The sequence below is a fragment of the Chenopodium quinoa genome, unplaced genomic scaffold, assembly GCF_001683475.1.
Source record: "Chenopodium quinoa cultivar QQ74 unplaced genomic scaffold, ASM168347v1, whole genome shotgun sequence".
Taxonomy (NCBI): domain Eukaryota; kingdom Viridiplantae; phylum Streptophyta; class Magnoliopsida; order Caryophyllales; family Amaranthaceae; genus Chenopodium; species Chenopodium quinoa.
The window spans coordinates 4,720,216-4,725,981 of record NW_018742263.1 but is presented as its reverse complement, the minus strand read 5'-3'; the positions used below and the strand labels follow the sequence as shown (position 1 = coordinate 4,725,981).

At 35.1% G+C, this 5,766-nt stretch overlaps 1 long non-coding RNA gene across 2 annotated transcripts; it reads right to left on the bottom strand.

The window, feature by feature from the left end:
- Positions 1 to 1,408: 1,408 nt before the first annotated feature.
- On the bottom strand, positions 1,409 to 3,655 carry LOC110683865. 2 transcript variants are annotated; one of them, XR_002503703.1, is made up of 4 exons: positions 3,496 to 3,655; positions 2,415 to 2,761; positions 1,833 to 2,325; positions 1,409 to 1,637 (listed from the first exon to the last, which is right to left on the bottom strand). It is a non-coding gene; the product is annotated as an uncharacterized LOC110683865 (long non-coding RNA). The 2 variants fall into 2 exon arrangements; XR_002503702.1 differs by having other exon boundaries at positions 1,833 to 2,761.
- Positions 3,656 to 5,766: the final 2,111 nt, after the last annotated feature.

The window sequence follows — 5,766 nt, the reverse complement described above, 5'->3', positions numbered from 1 at the left end:
AAGAAGATGCTCGAATACGAAGCACGTTACACACCACTTGAGAAATTGTGCCTCGCCTTGGTGTGGGCCACAACCAAGTTAAGACATTACATGCTAGTGCATACCATCTTCGTAGTCTCCCGATTAGATCCACTCAAGTATCTATTTGAGAAATCTACACTCAATGGACGCATATCGAGATGGATAGTCAATTTAGCCCAATTTGATGTAAGGTTTATGCCGCAAAAAGCCATCAAAGGATCTGTGGTGTCAGACTCTCTAGCAGATTTTCCAATAGAAGACTCGACGTCAATACAAGACAATGAATTTCCGGATGAAGAGTTAATGGTAACTGAATATGATACCTGGACCTTATACTTCGACGAAGCCTCAAACTAAAAGGGATGCGTCGTTGGAGTATTACTAGTATCACCTAAAGAAGAGCATGTTCCAATCTCCATAAAGCTTGATTTCGACGTTACCAACAATGCTGCTGAATATGAAGCATGCGTGATAGGCCTTGAAACAGCTTTGGCATTGGGAGTAAAAAAGTTAAGGATATTCGGAGCCTCTTCATTAATCATCAATCAAATATCCAAAAGGTGGAAAGTGAGGAGCGAAAGTCTAGCCCATTATCAAACCTATCTGGAAACTCTTACTGATTAGTTAGAGAAGGTAGAATACACCTATATACCAAGAGAAGAAAATCAATTTGCTGATACTTTGGCAAGACTAGCCTCGACGGTTAGGATTCCCACAGAAATCGAGTAAATGCCTCTAATTATAGAGAAAAGGCACAAACCAGCATACATCTAGCACTACAAGAAAAAGGCGAATTAGCGACGACCAAATTCGTCGCAAAAATAAATTTGCGACAGATTTGCAATTACTTTGGCAAGTCGCTGAAGACCTCGTCGCAAATTCATTTTTGCGACTTATTTTTGGATAGTCGCAAATTTAGCGACGGATTTGCAACGACTTTTGACTACAATTTAGCGACTAACTTTAAAATTTTAACAACTAAATCACTTTCCGTCGTAAAATATTTGCGACGGATTAGCAACTATAAAGATCAATAATTTAAGACTACGGAGACGAATATTTTGTGACGGATTAGCGACTGCAAGACTAATAATTTGCGACGGATTAGAGACTACTAAGACCAATTATTTTGCAACTAACCATTCAGTCTCTAAAACAAATCTGCAGTTGCTAAATTTTTGTAATTGACTATAAATATTTGGAGACCATAATTTAGTGATGACCAATATCAATCACCGAAAGAAAAGAAAAGGTTTCCCAAGCGTAAATTAAAATAACCAAAATGTCATTTTTATTAAAATATCAAAAATATCATCAATTTGTATCAATATAATAAAAATAATATTCTAAACCACATGACTAATTGTTTCAAAATCACCACCCATATAAAGGAAGCTACTTCAAATAAGAACTAATGACGATATACAAATATGCCTCCAAATATTAAAGATTAGTAGTTATCCACAAATCGTTCTTGAAGTACATTTATGAAGCGTTCCCTAAACCGTAAACTTTTCCTTTCTTTTGCCCACATACAACCTCTAAGTAGACTTTGTTGGAGCTTATCTCAATTTCTTTGTTCTTATATTCCTCAAGTTTTTCCATATATATTCTCCCTGCATTAAGATATGTATTAGTAAATATGGTCTCAAATGTTCAAATCATAAAACATGCACCAAAGGACTTATGTGCCAGCATAAAAAGTAAAATTAAAGACCCTTAATTAGATTACAGATAAGAACAATCACCAACACTTGAAAATTCTCAAGACTAGTATTGGTACTTTGTAGCTATCTAAATAAAAGACTAACCTGAAATTCATACTCATTGTTTCAGCAAAAAATGAGCTAACCGGGCCTCGATGGGGTGCCTAAGAACCTGCAAAATGAACCCCGAGCCCTGGGGGTGGATCCCGGGGTGGAGCCTCCGACGCCAAAGTTAGTAGCCAAACAATGCATATATTGAGAGGAGTTAAGGGGAGAGAGTGAAGAAGTATGGTCATCTTAGATGATAAGAGTGACCTTCTTTACCTTTGGCCCCTTGAGGGGTATATATAGGAGTACATAGTGGGTGTTAGTGAACCCTTAGAAGTACATATGTGGGCCGTTGAAGGCCATATTGATGCATTTTACTTGTTTGGGACCTTTTAGACCTTTTTATGCCCTTTGGGCTTATATGGGTAAAATTACCCAAGACTAAAATGGGTATGACCATTTTTGTACCCAAACACTCATGAAGCAATGCATTTACGCCCGGCTTCAAAAGTTTATTCAACATATCAAGAATAACCATAATTAAGCAACTCTGTATCACAAATCAGTATAGAGATGAGAAAACTTGTAAGAACAAAACAATCAATACAATGAATTCACATAAACCTAAAGTCATCGTACCTATAATTAAATCTTGGTTGTAAGTATGTAAGCTCAATCAGGGTATCTAGATCAAATTTAAGTAACAAATGAGTCACATTTGGTGCGGCCTGCTGATATTGTCAATAAGAAGATGTAAAAAAAAAAGAGATGATATTAGTAGAAAGCCACATAACAAATTTAATAGTATAAGCAACTCACTAACAATACTCTAGCACCTAGAGCATAAGCACACCCAGATATCACTGCTATTATCCGCAATCTGGCCTTCTTGTTCACGTGTCTCTAGGCACGGAGCATAATCATCTATAAAGGAGCTTGCAGAATTAGATTTCAGCAGCAACTGGACTAGCACAACCGTACGAGAGCTGGCAAAGATAAGGACAGTAGACATGACTTAGTTTCCATTGTAAGTACAATGAATATTTAATAAAATAATCCACTAGCAAGTGATGCATGAAGTATGAACTATGAAGGAGAGTAAGACAAAATAAAGTTGGGTATTGGCTAACTAAGAAACATTCACTAATATTATTAAGAACGGTTGATCAGTTATAGATGTAAACAACCTCAAAAACAAAAATCAAAACTTTATAGATTAAAGAATATTGAGGACGAATGATACATAAAATGAATACCTCAAAGAGCTCATGATTTTGATTGAGCATTGTTGAATAAGTGGTTGTAGATCATATATCACATACTCTAACCAATCAACCACATTTAGAGGGAAAAAAAAGTTGGAATAATATAACTTGGGATCTTTACATTGAAAATAATTAGGGCTTTTTGCATAATCAATCAATTTTGATAGGTTTTTCATTAATTGACTATGATAATCCTAAAATTTGCAATTGGTAGCTAGATTAAAATCAATTCTCAATGGAAACCAGAGTTAAAATCAATTCAATCAATTCGCAAATAAATCAACTCGAAATTCAATCAGTTTAATTAGATTAAAATCAGTTCACAAATCGCAATGGAAACCATATTTTAAAAAATGGGGCAAAAAACTCAATGATAAACTAAAATTCACAATTGCCCAATTGTAGTAAGAGAAAGATGGAATGGACAGTAGGAAAGGGAAGAATACGTGACTAACCTGGGAGGAGATGTGGTGGCACAGCGGCGACAGCTGAAGACGACGACGACGGGTTGATTGATTACTCTGAAGTTCTGCACTTGGCCTTCTGTTTTGTTTTTTTTTTTTTTTGGAGGAAGAAGAGTATGTAATTACGTATTATGAATGACTCAAGTAAAAAAGAGCGATTTAGTTCTTGGTTTGAGGAACAACATGTAATACTAGACCTGGCAAATGGGTCATTCGGGTCAGGTATGGGTCAGGTCATTTTGGGTCGGGTCAAAAGATTATCGCATCAAGTTCAGGTCGGGTCGGGTTTCGGGTTGATTTCGGGTCGACTGATAATCGGGTCGGGTCGAGTATCGGGTCAAAAGTTCGGGTCGAGTTCGGGTCAGGTCAATTTTCGGGTCCAATTTTCGGGTCAACTTCGGGTCGGGTCAACTTCTAGTCGAGTCATATTCGGGTGATTCATTGGGTTAAATTCAACTCTGTATATATATTTATTTATTTATTTATTTATTTCATGGGTTATAGTAATTGTTTGACTTTTATTAAAATTTTTTTTTTTTTTTGTGTGTGTGTGTTTAGAACTTTAGGCTAAGAATCACTTTCAGGATCTCCTGAAACTAAGAAGAACTAATTGAGTTATACCTCACTCTCTTATTCATCTTATTTTTAATACGTACTCTTATTATCATTGTCATTGTTGTAATAATTTCTTTGAATTATTCTTGTACTCCCTTCGTCCCAATTTACTCTTAACGATTTGACATTTTGCACTATTCACACATCTCACTTTGACCATCTTTTTTAGCTATTATATAAAAGTCAATGTAGTCATGTAAGATGTTGTTGGGTCTATTTTAATGTATTATTTCCTAATATAAACTTTTTATACTACCTCCGTTAACTTTTATTTGTAACTTTGGGGTATTATTTGTGAGATATAAAATATTCCAAAATTGCAAATAAAAGTTAACGGAGGTAGTAACTTATATAATTAATTACTAAAAGAAGTTAAAAGTCGGGTCTTTTTTGGGTCGGGTCAACTTCGGGTCTCGGGTCAACTTCGGGTCGGGTCGTTTCGGGTTAGGTCATTTCGGGTTTCAGGTCAAGGTCGGGTAAGTTCCACTTCGGGTCGGGTATGGATCGGGTCGGGTTAATTCGGGTTTTGGGTCAATTTCAGGTCACTGGTTTCGGGTCGATTTCGGGTCATGGGTCGGGTCATTCAGGTCGGGTCATCGGGGCTGGGTCAGGATTGCCAAGTCTATGTAATACTAAGGGTTTTTTTATGAATTTTTTTCACTATTACCAAAAAAAAACACACAATTATTTTTTACCACCAAAAATTTTAAAAGTTCTAGGAAAATTTGCAAATTGCAGCAATTTAAATTTCATATTTTGCAAACTGCAGCCATTTATTTTTATTTTTTTTGCAAATTACAGCCCAAAAGTTCGCATAAATTGTAAATTGTAGCCAAATTTAATTTTTCATCGGTTTACATGTTTAAAAATCTTTGGTTAAGGTTTTAGGGGTCATTTTAGCCCTTAGGGGCCCGAATAGAGCTCGGAATTAGCAAAAAAATAACGTAAGTGTCTCATATTTACAGTTTCCCACAAATCGATACATTTTTGTTGCGCAAAACAAGATACTTGCTTTTTTTTTTTGCAAATTCCGAGCTCAATTCAGATCCCAAATGACTAAAATAGCCCCTAAAACCTTAATTGAAGATTTTTCAACTTGTAAACCAATGAAAAAGTTGAATCGGGCTGCAATTTAAAATTTATATGAACTTTTGGGCTGCAATTTGTAATTTTTTTTAAAAGGTTGCAATTTGCACAATACGAACTTTAAATGGCTGCAATTTGCAAATTTTCCAAAGTTTTATTTTACCATAAAAAAAACTACCGTAAAGAAAACCATTACATCTTACGGTTTAAAAAAAATTCTTCGATTTTCGTGCGCAAAACCTGTTTTTTCATAAGTTAAAGGGAGCATTTTGGCCTTGTTGATTCATATTGAGGTCAAAATTGACAAAAAATGATCGAAAATGAGTCGTTTTGAGTATTTCACGCAAATCGATGTATTTTTAGACTCGCAAAAGGAAACAATTATGATTATTTTTTGTCAATTATGACCTCAAATTGGATCCAAAGTATCAAAACCCCTAAAGACCATGTATTTGGCACAAAAATCGAATAATATATAAATTTCTATTAGGTTTTTGGCGACATGTGGTAAAAATCAATTTTTAATTTTTTTTTGGTGATAAAATCAAAGTTTTGGTAGTA